Source organism: Centrocercus urophasianus, unplaced genomic scaffold (genome assembly GCF_019232065.1).
Source record: "Centrocercus urophasianus isolate 14NV4802_14NV808 unplaced genomic scaffold, USGS_Curo_1.0 seq_28, whole genome shotgun sequence".
NCBI lineage: Eukaryota > Metazoa > Chordata > Aves > Galliformes > Phasianidae > Centrocercus > Centrocercus urophasianus.
This window is the reverse complement of record NW_024884844.1, coordinates 14,525,619-14,542,456: the sequence shown is the minus strand read 5'-3', so window position 1 is coordinate 14,542,456 and position 16,838 is coordinate 14,525,619. Positions and strand designations below refer to the sequence as shown.

At 40.6% G+C, this 16,838-nt stretch overlaps 1 protein-coding gene across 2 annotated transcripts in view; it reads left to right on the top strand.

Moving 5' to 3' along the window:
- The first annotated feature begins 7,339 nt into the window (after positions 1-7,339).
- BAZ2B (bromodomain adjacent to zinc finger domain 2B) overlaps positions 7,340-16,838 on the top strand; it is a 101,343-nt gene continuing 91,844 nt past the window's right edge. The window contains exon 1 of one of the 2 annotated variants that reach the window (XM_042827479.1): positions 7,340-7,381. The gene's annotated coding sequence lies outside the window, so the exon portion shown is untranslated. The remainder of the gene's footprint in view (positions 7,382-16,838) is intronic. The other variant, XM_042827478.1, reaches the window with a different exon arrangement.

The following is a 16,838-nucleotide window of genomic DNA, read 5'->3' as shown; positions in this document are numbered from 1 at the left end:
TGCCTAAGGAAACTCCCCAGATCTATAATAAAAAGCTGAAACGGTATTTATTCAAAGAGTATTATTCTAAACTTTCGCGTGAGGAAAGTGAGGAAATGATCCTTTCTGTGCTTGCTTTCATATTAAAAAGGGCTAATTATTTGATAAACAAGACAGGGGAAGGCATCCTTGATGTTTCAATTGTTTCAGAAACATGATAAAAATATTCAAATTCTAAATGTGTAGCTCAATTCTCTGCAGTCCTGAAAGAAGTTTGATCTGTGTTGCACCATGCGTGGTGGTTGTGAGCCTTCTCCTAAATGAACATGAAGCACTGAGAAACTGATGATGAAGGAAAATGTGGTCAAATTAAGAAACAATAGATATTTAAGAATATCTGAAGAAGATAGGACCAACAGATTGAAAAGAAAAAAGAAGAAAGAAACATCAGGATAGTATTACACTGAAGAAGAATGATTTCGATGTCTTCCACAATCTGTGTTCTTGTAAGTTATGTTTTTATGTAACAACAAGTTTCTGGATCTTAGATGTAATTCCTTACTGACTTGTGCAACTAAATTTACAACAGATATTAAATGTTTCGGTCTGCTATTTGGAAGGCAGAACTTAAGAGGACTTAGAATCACAAGCTTATGAGTTCAGGTCTTATCTACCACAATCCTAATCTAAAAAGAAAATGTCATTATTAGCAGTTTATAGATTTTTAGAAATTACTGATTGTGATGCAATGAAAAATAAAAGGTGTAACTTCTAAGGATGTCTAATTTATCTTTTAATCTACTTTTCTTGTCAAGAATAGTATTTGTGATATAAAGGAAAATGAAATATATTAATTGGTTGTTGGAAATCAGATCCATGTCTTCTGTATTTCTTTCACTTAATGATTTATTTGGAAAAGTCATTATCCCAATGGCTAAATAGATGAGTCGGAGCACTTTGATGTATTGGATACTTTTTTCTTAAATTACTCCACCAGATATTGTATCTGCCATATTTAATTGAATCAGTCAAGTCAATCTGCAGTGATGAAATACCAGGTTAAGTAAAATCACTTCTTGAGAAGATGTAGTTAATAGCAAATTTTGTACTGAAAGATATTAGGAATTAACTTGATCAAATTACACGTGTTCCTTAGATGAATGGTGTCTTAGCCTACTTTACAATTTTTTCTTCTTTATGGACGTGTTCTTAGTAATGTAATTCAATTCATTCACCAAGTTAGCTTTCTTGCAGATATTGGTATGTTACATGTATTTTTTTATTTTACATATCAACAATGTCTACATCATCAGGTTCTTTAAAATATAAAATGTGCTTACAATGTCCTTAGCAATGTGATACGCAAACATAATTAGTACACACTTAGAGGAGCTAGAAGCCTAATAATCTGAACGTTACTTTGTGCTTCAAAACTAAAAGTTTTTCACAAACCGAAGGTCTTTAACAAACAGACACAAGTTAACCAGTTTTTGTCTAAGAAATGATATAAATTTACAGTCGTATTTCTATCATGGTATTGGGAGCATTGGAAAGAAATTCTGCATTGTATCTTAAAATGCTAAAGATTAGTTAGTGTAACTGTAAAGGTAGTCAACTAAAATGCATGTTATGAACAAAACTGTTTAAACCTTCAACCTTACGCTAACGTACCTTAAGTATCTCAAGAGAAACTGATTTTGTTAGCTTGTACATATATAACCTTCTTTGGTGTGTGCTGTACATCATATGTAGAATAGAATGTTCTCTGCTTTGAAATTAAGTTCACAGCCAATTAACACAGGGTGAGCTGAACTTTGGTAGGAGTTCTTAATCCCTGTGACCTGGCCAGATTTCAAGTTGTCTAATTATGTAAAGTTATTTCCTGTTTAGTTTTAGTTTAATGAGAGATGCCATCACTTCCTGTCCTGAACAATTGTGTAGTTTTGATATCTGCTATGTAATAGCTGTTGTACTCTCCTGAAAGAATTTCTTTTCATTTGGGGCTGTAATTACTGGAGATCCACACTAAATTCTGAGGTGAGCTTTTCTGAACCCGTGACTAAAAAACAGGAAAAAAGGAAAACACCGCTTTCGTCAGAGAAAATGTGGCTTTGATTTTGGTCCTGAGCAAAGAGAGCTTTGGCTAAAGCAAACTAAATCAAGCTATTTGGTAAGCTATTCAATGGAGTTACATCAGGAAGTGGAAATATTACACATTTAAACAGGTTAGACAAAAACCAGCACACCTGATTTTTGGGAAGAAGATAAATGGGCCGGATTTGTAAGATTATAAGACTTAAGGAAAAAGAAATGAGGGGGAAAAAAACACCCAAAAATGTTTTGGTTTTATGTATTTCTTTTGGCAACTTTATTTTGTGAATGTGTTGATAGCACAGTGTGAGCTGTCATGCTAATAAAGGATTTTGTCAATGCCTTAGTTGCTGACATTACTATTGGTGATGGTTGTGTTTTTTTTTGTTTTTTTTTTTTTTTAGTACAATGGAAACATTTTGGGATTTAGAATTACATTCAAGTAACTTGAAGTTGAAAGCACTCCAGTACTTGGAACAAAAACCATTGGGTCAGAGTATGAATCAGAGTTCTATATTTTAACTATAAATGGAATATTAGTATAGAGGAGATATTGAAGATTGTACTTTAAATCTACCCTTAGGAGGTTAAAAGTGTAATAGTTTAGAATGAACTGACATTTCCTGCTGTTACTGGATAAATACATCTACAAAAATTTTATTCAGACTTGGAGCTTGCAGGTGAGAAGACATGAAGGTGCTGAGGTAGCTGGGTGAAGGTACGACTGCCACACGTGAGAGCGCTAAAAGGAATTTGGGAGAATGAGTCATACGTTCCTCTGTCTTAGAAGAGCAGAAATAGTTTTTAATAGATGAGGGCTTAATTAAATTGTGAATGTGTTGTAGCTGCTTTTGTCTCCTTTGCAGGAAAACATGTGACATGAGTGTGATTTTTTTTTAGGTGGTCTGAACAAGGCCAAAGTAAGCATATTCGGTAACTTAGAAGTGATTCTGTGATTTGTGTGTAGTGCGGGGCTGATGACAAAGCTCATTAGGAAAGACTTTTGGGCTTTGATAGTATGTAGTAAGTTGCAGACTAGATCCTTTGAAATTGCTTACTTTGGCCTTGTTCAGACCACCTGACTTCAACTCTACAACATCTGCAAATATTTACAGCTGTTCTGTGGATTCATTTACCTCAGGATCTTTGCAATGCTTTATGAATCTCCCTACGTACCCATTTTTTTTACAGTTGAACAGCAATTCTTAATGTAGACAAGTTAAAGTGGTGAATGTATCAATCCAGTTGCAAATCTTCTACAACTGTTTCATATATTATATAAGCTTGTTTGTGCTTTTAATAATTCCAGAAGCTTTTTGTCATTTTAACCTCTTTCACTGCAGTATTGAGAGGTAGATCCTCCTTGACCATGCTAGGGAAACAGAATAAAACCAGAGATGTGAGAGTATAAAGTCAGGCATTTTTGGACACGCTAGCCTGTATAAATAGCCCTCAGAGAGTGAGAGCATGACCTATGTGGTGCCAAAAGTATCTACGAGAATTTTTTTTAGAAGTTCTGAATTTAAAATGGAAAAGCTTTAAAACATAGTTTGTCCATCAAAGTGGAATGACTTATTAAGCATTTAATGAAAATTGACCTTTGCTTTTTTTTTTTAGTGGTGTGTTGAATGTTAAATATTTCTGCCCTTTATCAGAGGAAATGGTAAGTCATCCTTATCTTGCAAAAACCAATATTTTTTTCTCTGAAGGTAATTCTCTACTGATCGTGTTTGTTAAATATGTCTCAATATATTTTACAACAAAAACATATGCTTTGCAAACCCTACTGCAGGACATTTGTTAGTGGAAGCATAATAGCACAGTTTTTAACCTCCAGTGAGTACCGCACAGCCTTTCAGAGACGTCCTTTTGAGGTCTGACTGGAACAGGATACCTTACAGAGTCAGAATGCGTGAATTTTTATGCAGTTTTCCTTTGCTCGCTGATCTCAGAGTGTGGCTGCACCGACACGTGTGTGGTCACCAGTGGAGGGCTGCAAAGCTGTGCTGCAAAACTGTGAATGGGAGAGGAGAGGACCTTCTGAAACCACCTTGCCTGTGGGCAGATGGTAACAGCAATCTCCATGCATAGCCGGACAGGAATTTTAGGCTTGTCCTTCTGGATGTTTATGTATGGGCTGGCATTTCAGCACTCTTGTAGCCCAGTGATGTGAGTAAAGTCATAGACACGTGAGCAGTTACACCTGTAGGTATGGAGCTTGCTTTCTGTTTTCTCCAAGTTCACCAGTGAAATTCATGAACACAATGGTGGGTGAAAATATTGAAGAAATATTAATAAGGTTCATAAGCATAAGAACAAATGAATGAAACTACAAAAGAATACTTTCTGTGTGTTTATATTTAAGACACCTACACCAGAAGCCTCAAAAAACTGTGGAGGTTAACTATATTTGCAATTAATTCATCTTAGAAATCAAAAGAAATGAGACCTTATTTTTTTAATATAGTATATATGATGCAATTTGAATTTGCTTTTTTTTTTTTTTTTTAAGTTGAGAATTAAAGCATTAATATAGCCATAGAAAACACAAATCAGGACTCTAGGAACACTTCTGGTCTAGTAACTGATCAACTGAAATTCATCTGTAGCACCTTCTAGCAACCATTTTCTACCAGTTATATTACTAAAAGAATACTGTTGATATAACTCCAAACCTTATTAAGTTTTGCAATATTAAAACCGATCTATTTGTGACCAATAGAAAAACAATATTTTTAAAACATTTTGGTGTAGATTGGAAAATACTCTGTAGCAACCCAAAGTCATTTCAAATTGTTTTCTGAAGGAAAAATTAATACTCAGTGCAATTAGATGTATTAACATATTTGATTTCAACATCAAATGCATCCCAGAGGTTTCGCTTTAGACTGTTGACTGAACTTTGTGACGTAGTTACATGTTCAGGTCTGTGGTTCTGTATACAAGCAGATTGAAGTCTGTTCTGCTGAGCGTTACAGAGAACAAGGATTCCGTAACATTACCCGAACACACACCTCTGCTTCTCACAAGGCACTACACAGTTTGGCTTACAAATATATTAAAAAAATATATAAATAAATAGAATGGTTATTTAGAGTAGTGGCAATAAGAGTTGGTAATAGAATTCACTTTGTGTTACACGCAGTATGGAAAATATGCATGTGAGGCAGTACATTTGATAGTTACCCCTATTGTAGTATCCAGTTATGTAAGTGACAATATTATTGTCTTGAGCACAACAGGTACTAATTATGAGTATAGATATATACTAATTCTTATCTCACTTTTTTTTTTTTCCCCTAAGAACATTATTAGAAAATTTTGAGGTTAGAGAGGTACTGACCCAAACATGTACAGAGCTTGGCCTCCGAGTTCATTAAATATGGGTTAATAACATATTATAAGGAAATCATTGTCCTTATTACAGTTATTAGGTAGTTAGTCAAATTATAGCTTCAAAGGAATGCGGAGCATGGAGAACTCAGAACTAAATTATGCATTTGAACCTTAGGCCAGCTTTTACTGTTGAGACAGTTTGCTGCTAAGAGAAATTGTGTGTCATTGAAATTAAATGCCTTTCTGAAGATGGAAGGTTCCAGTTTTTAATGAAATTACTGAGTGTGGTGCAGTGAAATGATTAAAACCTGTATTCCGGGAATGTGGCAGAGGAAAAAAAAAATCAATAAATGCTAGCAAGCCTTTGCTGTCTGATACGAATCCTGGGAATGAAATAAGCTGGTACAAAAATAATAATTAAAAACATATCAGCACATTAATTTATTAAGCATGAATCTCATGAGATGTCATCTTCACTAATTTTTAGCACACATCTTACTGTATAATGAGCAGCTTTCTTTTCTCGTATTTGTATTATGCAGCATTTTTGCCCTTCCCCCAATGTTCCCGCATTGCAATCATTGTGCTTGCACTTATTATGTTACAAATGACCGAGGTAAGGCTGACATTCTCATCGCATGCAAAAAGAGCGTGGCTGCCAAGCTTTTTTTTTCCCTGCTAATGAAGCAGCTTTATGAAGTCTACCCATGTGTTAATACTAATGAAGATCCTTCACCACAATTAAAATCACAGCCACAGTGGCTCACGAGGAAACGGAAAACAATGGCATCTTTCTGCTTGCACATATTTCTTCATGCTGAGATCAGCTTTATTTAGAAACAATGTTGATTTAAAAATGTGTGTATTAACTGGGTGAAAGAAGCAAACGTTTCTGAGTTTTGTAGTTCTAAGTAGTTCATCCTGAACTAACTCAGGTGTTCACAGCGCTATGGCGTAATCTTACGTGTCAGCTGTTACGGTTTGCAGAAAACAGTTCTTGGCTCCTGAAGCGCACTTCAGCCCTGGCTCAGTTTGAGACGATGCTCCACCCCCCCCCCAAAAAAAAAAAAAAATAGAAAAAGAGGATCCCGTGTGCGCAACGCCAGGGCCGTTGCCGTGCAGCGCAGCCTCGTCCTCTTTCACAATCGCCATGCTGAGGTTGGCTCAGGCTAGGCTTTTTTTTTTTTTTTTTTTTTTTTTTTTTTTTTTTTTTTTTTTTTTTTAAGTGCCCGTGCCAACAGCCCGTAACCCTCAGTGCTTCCGCATCGCGGTGACTTCACCGCCTGCCTCGCTTCGCTGGTTCTGCTGGAATTTACCCTGTTCTCACGAAGTACAAAAGTTGGCTCTCGCTTCCACTGGGAGCTCGGTCTCTTGAAAATGTCTTCTTGGGAATACGGGTCGCCTTCTCGCCCTAGTCGATGGCCACCGTGGCAAAGCACCTTTGTCGCTATTTTCTTTTTTTTTTTCCTGCCCCAGCTTACCTGCAGTGGAGCAGGCGGCACGCGGGCTGCGGCCGTTCCTCCCGGCCGAGATCCATCCCGGGACCGCGACCGTTGCGGCCGTGCCCCGTCGCCGCGAGCGGGAGGCGCGCACGGCGTCAACTTTTCCCGCAGGCGCAAAATGACGGTGCGCAGCGGGGTCGGTCGACAGCCCTGAAGCCGCGGCTCGGGCGCCTCACGCCCACGACGTCCCGGCATCGGGGCGAGAGGAGCGGCTCTCCCCGTCTCCCGGCGCGGTAGCAACAACTTTGATTGCGGCGGAGCGGGGCCGCGTCGCTGACGTCACTCTGGGCCGGCGGAGCCGCACCAACCGCGCGCAGGGAGCGGCCTCGCCCGGAGCGGCGGCACTGCGCGCCCCCGCGCGCGCCCCCGCCCCTTCCCGGGGCTGCGCGAGGCTCCCGGGAGCGTCGGGCAGGGGCCGCCTTCCGGCACGCGCAGCGGCGCCCGGGCAGCGGCGGAGCTCCGCCGGCCGCGAGGTGAGTGCGGGCCGCGGGGCGGGGGGCGCCGCGGTCGGGGGCGGCTGAGGCGGGGAGAGCTCCGGGGCGCCGAGCCTCACGCGGGGCCGCCCATCGCCGAGTCCGGCCTCCGTCCGCGGCCGCCGCTTCGCCCGCCGGTACGGGCCGGGAGTCCCTTTGTTGTGCGGAGCCGGCGGTCGGGGTGCAGCGCGGCGCTTCGGGACGGGGCGGCCGCGGTCCCGCGCGACTTTAAACTTTACCGGCGGCCTCGGGCCCCGTTCCTGGGCCGGCCCGGCCCGCTCGCCGCTCCGCCGGCGGCCTCCCGTACCGGCGGCCCTTCGCCGCGGCGCTGCGCCCTGCTCCGCCCGCTTCGCGTCCCGGCCCTCGCCCCGCTCTCCCCGGCCGGTCCGGCTGTCAGCTCGGGGCGGCCCGCGCCTGGCGGGGCGCGGAGCGGAGCGGCCGCCGAGGGAGGGCTGCGGGAGAGGCGGCGCCGCTCGGTCGAACGGGGCCTCCGCGGAGCTCCGCGCTGCCGCCGCGGGTACGTGGCCGTTGGTCCGCCGGCGCGGCGCCTCGGGGCGGCAGGGCGCGGGGCGGGCGGGGAGCGGCGGCGCGCGGAACCTCCGCCGTCGTCTTTTGTGCGCGCTCTGCTCCTCGCGAAGGGCGCCGGGCGGCCGCGGCCCCGGCCGGGCGCTTGAAATTTATCCCTTTGTGTATGTTACGATCTCCTCCATTTTTCCTGCCCTTCAAACAACGAGCCTTTCGCCATCTTGGGCAAATTGGTATTCCCGAGTCTCTTCGTCTTTTGTAGGGGGAATAAGTGGAAATCCGGAAAGTCCTTTTGGATCCGACTCAAAGTTTAGGAAACGTTACGGGGATGGGCGGTGACGTCATGTTAAGTTTAAGGGGATTTTTTCCGAGAGCGAGCGCTCCGAGGAACGGCGACCCGTGGCGCCGGGAGCGGGCGGCGCGGTCCTGGCTGCGCTGTGGGGGAGCAGCGGGAGCGGGGTGCGCTGAGTGTGACCAGCAGGGAAATACTCGGGCTTTTGCATTGTTCTCCCGAACCCTCACCCCCCCCACCCTTTTTACCCGAAGTTGTTACGTTAAATAAAAAACCCTTCGGAGGTACGTGTTATTGGCGTGTACAGAAAGCAGTTATTTGGGGTGAGGTATGCGTGGAAAACTTGGCCCAGAACCTCCCCTTGAGGAGTAAACAGTTTCTATTTCGGATGAAGCACATGGGAGTAATGGAAACACGCGGCTGTCCCGTTTTCATCTGGCACGTTATTGGGTATATTTGGAAGCAGTGCTTTAAGCGTATTGTTAAAAGGTTCCTCTCAGAAAGTCTCCGTTCCTCCTCTCCTTTCCCCTTTCCAGTGTTGCCGATGCTATCTAATGGTGGTGCTGTGCACTCACTGCGCTGAATTCATTTACTTAAAAAAATCTCTGTCAGTACTGGCTCTCAGCTCTGTGTCAGCTGCTGTGAAAAGGGAAGCAACAAAAGGCACTGTTCTTTCAATTTACTTCTCAATTACACTTTTTCTTTAAGATCTCTTAGAAGTTTCTCTTGTCACAGGGTATAGGGAAGTACCTATTTCAGGTAAAGTTCTGTTGTTCCGTTCTTTTTCCTATGGTCACCTTACTTGCTGCATATTTACTGTTACACTAATGAGAATATGAAACTGCCTGTATTTTGTTTCCTTCCTTCCTTTGTCCTCGAGGTTGAGAAAAATGCTGATAGCAATTAACATAAAAAGTAATAGAAATGCCTGTTAGTACACTGAGACTTTTTCTGACAAAGTTGATAGTGAATTATATGTGTAAAGTATCCTAAGGGCCATGTTGGAGGAGTGTCAGATTGCCTGGCTGTGTGTAGGGCTTTTTAAATGCATTGGAAAGCATGACGGAATTGACTGTTTGGCAGCTACGTGCACCTGAGGTAGATGAAGTGTTTAAGTAGTTAAGAGCACATCGAACAGATGGTTCTAAATTATACATGCAGCCGAGGTCTTAGAAGATTTGGTAGATTACAAATGGGTGAGCAACAGAGGATAAGCAGTTTCAGACAATGATAGTTATTGTATTTGAGGTCTCATACCTGTAGTAAACTATGTGTGCATTTTTATTGAAGTGCTGCAAAAGAAATAGACTGCATTGAAGAATCAGGCAGTGCGCCCTTCTCAGGAGTGGCTCAAAGTCAGTTCTGAATGGCACAAAATAGTTTTGTGACTAATGTGTACCTGTAATAAACTGGAATTGCTCTGTTGGTATTCATCATCCTGTTTTTTTAAAAAAACGAAAACAAAAACGAAATACTGCTGTACTCATTTGCTTACAGTTTTGTATTACCAGAAAAAAAAACAAACAACAAGTGCTTTTAAGACTCATTCTTGTAGATTATTGTAAATCAATGTATTGAAAATATGTTGTAAAATTATTTGAACAGGATTAGGGGAAGGAGAATGTGAACTTTTGAAATTTTGGGAGAAAGGTGTTAATGAAAATAAGCAGACAGTTATCTCTTTAGAGGATAAATTGGTGCTATTTTTATATTGTGCAAGAAATTAGCCACGGTTAGGCATTGCGGTATGATTATTTGCTTCTTTTACTGACCTCGTGGTAAGGATAAATTGCCACAAGGCTGGCATGTGTTTCTGAGACATAGAAAACTTGAATAAGGAAGTAATGGAAGTCTTTCTTTTTGAGTCCTGCTGCCTGTTCCTTTGTTTGCATGTTTATTATAGAACTGCAGTGTGAAGGAGCAGATGTTTCAGAAAACATCCTGATGTGTTGCTTTTTCTTATGGGAGTGCGTAACTGTTCCTTCTGATGCATCAACTTGACAGCTGGTTGATTTCATGGAGCTGCTAAGAAGCCATTACTGGTGTCATCGAATTGAAACAGAACAGTCACTGGCTGCTTGAACTGCAGTTGTTAAAGACTTCCTTGCTACTTTTGTGTCCCTGCAAGAAGTGGAATATCACAGCTGCAAAGGGGGAGTTTGTGCTCTGCCTCATCTCCCTGAAGTAAGGATGAGGAGGTACTTGACTGCTTTTAGTTTTACAGTATTACAATGGCATATGGCATATTTAGAACTAAGATTGGAGTCATCGGGAGGTACAGATAGCACTGCCAAAAATGCAGTTTCCTACACACACCGAATACAGTAAGGGGATCCCACAGTTCAAGTTACTTCACTGATGTTTTGTGTCCCTAATACAGGTTTCTTTAAAGAGCTTTTACTTTCTTCTTGGTGCTAGGTAGGAGTAAAAAGAACAGGTAACGCCCCAGAACCTGGCTGTTTTTGTCAGAGATCAAGGCTGTATTCTAATAAAGACATAGGATAAAGATGTACTGTAATAGTACAGAACAGTTTTTGTTTTTTATTTGACAAATAAGGTGATGTTACTCTAATAGAAGATTATGGAAGGGTAGTACTCCATGTTTTCATCATTTAGCTGATTTGAGGTGAGGATTTCCCAAGTCAGTTTTCTCTGAAGCGTTGTTCAGCTTTTGGTTTGTTTAGTGCACATCCAATAAATGGTGCCATGCCTTATCCTAAGCTACTTTGTGGTGTTAGGTTGCCATCAGAAGAAATACTGACGTGGGCATCAAGGGTAGCAGTGCTTTTTGTCACGGTTAAATTGCTCACTGTGAAGCATCCTGAAAGTTAACAGAATGGAATGTATGTCAGACAGCCTGTTTAAAGAAATCTTGTATTAGTGGTGAGGATAACATTGTGCAAAATCCAAAATGTGGGTATAGTTGTTCTTTCTCACCTCACCAGAAAGGGTAAATTGAATGTCGTTGTAAAAGAAGGTATGGTTAAAATTTTTTGGTTTGTTTTACTGTTATGTCTTAGATTAAAAATCAGTTTGTTGTATTTTCAGCGTGCAATGGTAGAACAGTGGTCTGTTCATCTCTGATGTGATTGGTAGGGATTTTGGAGTTCTTGGGATCTAGGACTGTAAATGAGATGGTTCAATATTGGATTAGAGGAAGCAAATCCATCTCTTTCCCATCCCTCACAACGTACCTACTTGGTTTTACAGAAATAGTTAGCAAGAGTTACCACTGAGTTACCACTTCTCTGAGTTTCTGAGTACTTCTGTGGAGGTGAGAATGTGTTCATTGCACAGCTCTGCAGGCGAGGGCTCTGTCAGGGAGCCGAGAGTCTTTTAAAAGTTGTTGGTAGAAGAGAAAGAAAAGGTGTCTTGATGGCTGATCTGTGCTTTTCCTATTAGACACTTTGAAAACTGACATGCGTGGTTTGTTGATTGGAAAAAGTAATGTTGCTTCAGTACTGAAGTTGACGGTGCAGAGCATTTAAAATTTGGAGTTGTATTTTCATGTAGTCTCTTCAGAATGGCCAAGAAAAGTAAGCTGGTTTTCAGTTTTACCTTGAAAATGTGTGATTGAGATAGAAACTAAAAATGTAGAAGAGCATCCTATTCAGTTAGCACACCACTTCTCATAGTAGCTGAGTTCTTACTTTTTTGCTTTTCTCTGCCTCTAAATTTACAGTTCTATAATGCCCCAGTTTGAGCCGTTCTTCGCCAAATAAATAAAGATTAAAGAAAAAAATTGTGTTCTTTTTAAATTTGTCAGTGGACTTCTTACTGAAAACCAAACAAAATTACTGAAGTTCAGAGACTTATTTTATTTCCCACATTCTCACTTAATGGGACCACCAGGTCGTGAGAAGGCTCTCAATGAAGAGATATGTGCATTTGCAGTTTTTAAATGTAGTAATAAGAGAAGGAGGATGCAGGGTTTTTATTTCCTTACTTTGGCATAGTTAATTTATGCATTTTACATAATTCCTAATAAAAATATTTTATCTTTCTGTGGGTGTTTTTTGATATCTGTGGAGAAAAGTGAAGTATCAAAGAAAGAACGCATTTTAAACCTTACCTAAAGTCGGGATATCTCAGATGTAATCTCTGCAAGCTTGCAAAAAAAAAAAAAAAAAACAAAAGACCACGCAAGTGAGTATCTGTTTTATTTTTTCAGAAGGATGATGACCGTTATCATTAACATAAGATCTTTCCCCTTTCCTTTCCACTCATGGCATCAGGGCCTCCTGAATGTCTTGCTTTCCCAGTGAGCAGGACACATGACTTTTTGTTTTTCTGACTTGATTTAGGTCAGGCATTGTGAAGAGCTGAATGTGCTAAGCCTTGGTAGTTTGCAAAAAGAGCTTGCAGAGATTAAACTGCCCTCCGAGGGGGGCACTGCATAAACTGTTTGAACTCCAAGTACTGCACATGTAAAGGCACCATCTAAAAAATTATCTACCTGGTGAGTTAGTATTGTGAACTGTCCCATTGAAAGCAATGGGATTTTAATTTCAATAGGTATTTCACAGCATAAAACCTTGACAAAGGTGGTAGATCTGGAAAGCATGTAGCAACTATTAGTCAGTGTCATCTTCTGAGACTCTCAGGTTGAACTTCTGCTCTGGAGTTGTTGCAAAGGATGTTTTCATTTGAATTATGAATAATAGAAAAGCCTTTTATTGTGTTCTTAGAAATTAGAGGAAGTGTAAAACAGGGTTTTTTAGAATGTTTGTTAAATGTGGTGTTTTAATGTTACAAAATATGCACTGCCTAGCTGCTCTTGAGTTGGAATCCCTATCAAGATTCCGAGTTGGAAGTGAAGCCAGAGCTTCTGAATCCTCTGGGTTAGTGTTTTTTCCTTCGCTTTGAATACAAAGCTAGCAACTTCAGTTTGTGACTTTATTTATTAATCAGTCTGTATTGACAAGTTTGGTGTTTGTTTTTTTTTAATGCTAAAAGTTTCTTTAAATATCTGGCAAAATGCAATGTGCTGTTTATTATTCTAGCACAGTGGTTGTTGTGTGGTATATAGATACAATCAGCAAAAATATGCCACAGCCAGAGCCCTCTCTCAGTGTTTTCTCGTATAAGAGAAGTCTAGTTTGCTGATGATTGTTGCAGTGATCCATCTGGGGTGTACAGAAGTCGTTGTGTGGATTTTCTCTATTTTCTGTTCTTACGCTTTTCCAGAAGCGCGCACTCATTAATCACAGACGCTGCACTCCTGCTGAGGGCAGAGAGGTTCATCAAATTGGCAGTCAGTTTGGTGTAAAGGACGGTGTACTGAAGCTCTTAACGTGCCGGGACATAAATAAATCTTAGGTATTTATTTGCAAACCCTGGAGGTTAATACTGTATAATTCAACGTCCTGCCTTTGTTTTTTATGATTGATGTTTTTAAATGCTAGAAGCTTGGTACAAGCCTTCTGGTAGGTCAGAGCCAACAATGTGAATGGCATTAGCAGAGGGAATTTGTTTATGCTGCAGACATTATTATTATTTTTTTTTTTAATTTTCCATACTTACTTTTTGATGGGAGATAATCTTCATATTGCCTGAGCTGTTATAGGAAAGTTCCAGAGATTGACAACCCCTGCTGTGATAATGGACTTAATGCATGGAATGCCAATAGTTTGGTCCTATTTGTTCTGAAGCTTACTGCTATTTGTATCCTTAACAGAGCTAACATGTAGAACGACCAAGAACCACTGGGGTTTCTTTGCAGGAGTAATGCTGGGATTTGGGTTTAACGTGAATGGCTTGCATATTCATAATTTAAGAGCAGCTGGTTCTAGCGAGCACATCGTCATTTGCAAGCCATTAAAAACCATTCCAATCACATCTGGAGGCTGTGCTTGAGCTGCGTTTTTTTCTAATTTTTTTTTGTTTGTTTGGTCTGCCTGCATTTGAAATCTGGATGCTGCCATCACAGAGGCTGTTGGTTTTAGATGAACTTGCAAGATAGTACAGTCTCAATGTTAAATAATTAATTCAACAAAATGCTGAATAAAATGATAAACTGTGAGCTTTGGAGAAGCAAAACATAAGGGCCAGCGGTCACATCTTAATTACCAATTGTTTATGTAAAGCAGCCTAAAAATGTTACGACAGCCAACTGTTGCAATCCTTCAGTTCTTTTCATCTTTGGGGGTGAAAAAGTGTAGATTTATCCAGGGTTGCTTTGCTAAAGCTAGTTGCTGCAGTGTGCGTTGTGTACCAGTGTTTGAGGAGAGAAACACAAAGGTGTAAAATGTGAAGATACACAAACTTGTGGTGTTGTAAAATGGTAAGAAGAGTCAGCATCACAAGGTGGGGGGAAAAATAATGGATATGTTACAAACGACAATTCTTTTTATGGGGGTAGGATTCAGTATTGTTACACCCTTAGCAGTGTCTGTCAGCGGTGATGGTTGTAAGCTGAGGTTTCTGTCTTAGTAAGTGCTGTTGATTTTGCTTCTGCTGTTTAGTTTTCGTTTTCCAGTTTAGAGATAAAGAGAGCCATTCCCTCTAGTTTGTACACTTATTTGGTAACTTTTCTGCACTTTGCTTTCTTTAGTGACTGGAAAATTATATTAAGACTTATAAAAGTTTTCTTTCTAAACATTCTCAGTTCCCGTGGGAAGAGACACTCTAAATTCTTGCTTCCATACATCTTTTGAGCTGGTATGTTCCAAGTTTCTGCTTCATAATCTGGCACAAGTATGCAGAAAGGTTTGCTGAGGCAAGAAGGAAATAAATTCTTACTTCCTATGTGCTGAACCAGGAAGATGGGGAGTCTTTAAGAACTGCTCCTCTCTGTGTTAGTGAGTTAAATATACCTGGAGAAGGACATACAAGCCAGGTTTTCAAGTTGTATTGTTTAGCTTGATAGAAGACACTGTACCTCCCTGCAACTGGGGTATTTTTTGTTATTATTATTATTTTTTAAGTAATTCCAGCACTTTTAAAATGGCTAAAGCATAAGAAATGCAAAGCAGTGTTTTCCATCACATCTCTGATCACTTTTCATCCTTGGAATAACCCTGAATCATCTCACTGCTTGTTTTCAGTGTTGATGGCAGAGCTAGTTCAGAGATCCTTGTTGGGGCTAAAGCTCTGTAGGTTGGGAGAAAAATCAGGCAGAAGAGCAGAGTGCTCAATAGTTCCATCATACAGTTTTAAGAGCTTTCAAAGTGACCTCTAACTTTGTAGTTACCTGGTCTGATATTTCAGTAACAGGATGCCCGTTTCAGTGAAATTAAGTATGGCTCTAAAGAAAAGTAAATGGATGTGTTTTTCTCCTTCATTTTTCTTCTTGTCTGTTGAAACCCTGAATAGCAGTACTGTAAGTATTAATTGTCTTTGATTCTTCCTCAGACAGCAAAGGACCAGTGACTTGTTTTCTCAGTTTTGTTAGTATAGACCATGTTAGAAGCCTGTTACCCCAAACAAAGTGTAAATGAAAGATTGTGTGAGGAAGGGGAAGAAAGTTGAGATCTGTTGTCTTGTATAAAGACAATGGAAGGGTGTGGATGAGGGTGCTGCTAAACAGCACAAGGGTCATTTATTTATTTAACTTGTATGCAGGGGTTTGCGTGGTGGTACTACTAAATAAATAAACAGAAATCTCTGCTATGCATTCCAGCAATTCTCAATCTTTCTGAAAACTTAGTAGAGAAAGCACTCATTTTTGCAGTCATACCTTGAATTCATTGGAGAAGAAACTGTAAGTCAGGATTTAAGCCAAATGACTGGGTATGAGATCACGTGCTACGGACGATACGACTGTGAGTCGTTGCGTGGCACACTGGCAGCCTTCTCTGTGATAAGGGTGTTGTGCTGTCTCCTTTTTTTAAAACTTGAGACAGCTATCAAATAAGGATGCTGAAGCATCTGTATAATTTACTTGCTACGTAATGCATACGAGGGGGCTTGGAGAAGTAAATTTTAGAAAACCAAGAAGGATTTATGGGAAGAATGTATTCCTAACGTACAGCAGTTACTGTGGGCCCGTTATTGTCTTACACTCAGCTATGATAGTAGAGCATCATTACAATTGGAAAAGACTTCTAAGATCACTAAATCCAATCATCCACTTACCACCACTTTTGCCCACTAAACCATGTCTCTAATTACCTCATCTCCATGCTTCTTGAACACCTGCAGGGACAGTGACTCCATCACTCTTTTGAGAAGTCGTTCCTAGTATCCAGCCTGAGTCTCCCCTGGTGCAATGTGAGACCCCTACGTCTCCTTCTAGTAGTGCTTAAAAAGATAAAAATTGCATGTGAAGAAAAAAATCTCATAAACCTCTTAAAAAAAAATTCTTTTTTTTGGAAGCTTTTTTCTTCCTAAAACTTAAGTGTATAAGAAATCATCTTCACTGAGTCAAGTGAACAAGAGTGCAAAGTATTGATTCCATGTTTAGCCTGGTCCAAAGGGTTGAATTGTTGAATTTCAAGTTTTTTGACTTTTTATGACTATGAAACAGTGTCTTGATCATGCTGTGATCAACAGTCAGGCAGCATGCTGGGAAGGAAAGATCTTGTAAGATAAAACTAATATGAAGCACACTAGTAATTGCAGTCACTTAGAAGAAAGATGTTCTGTTATTTCCTTATGTAAGGAACTAAAAGGAACAGGTTATGCTATTTTTATTTTATT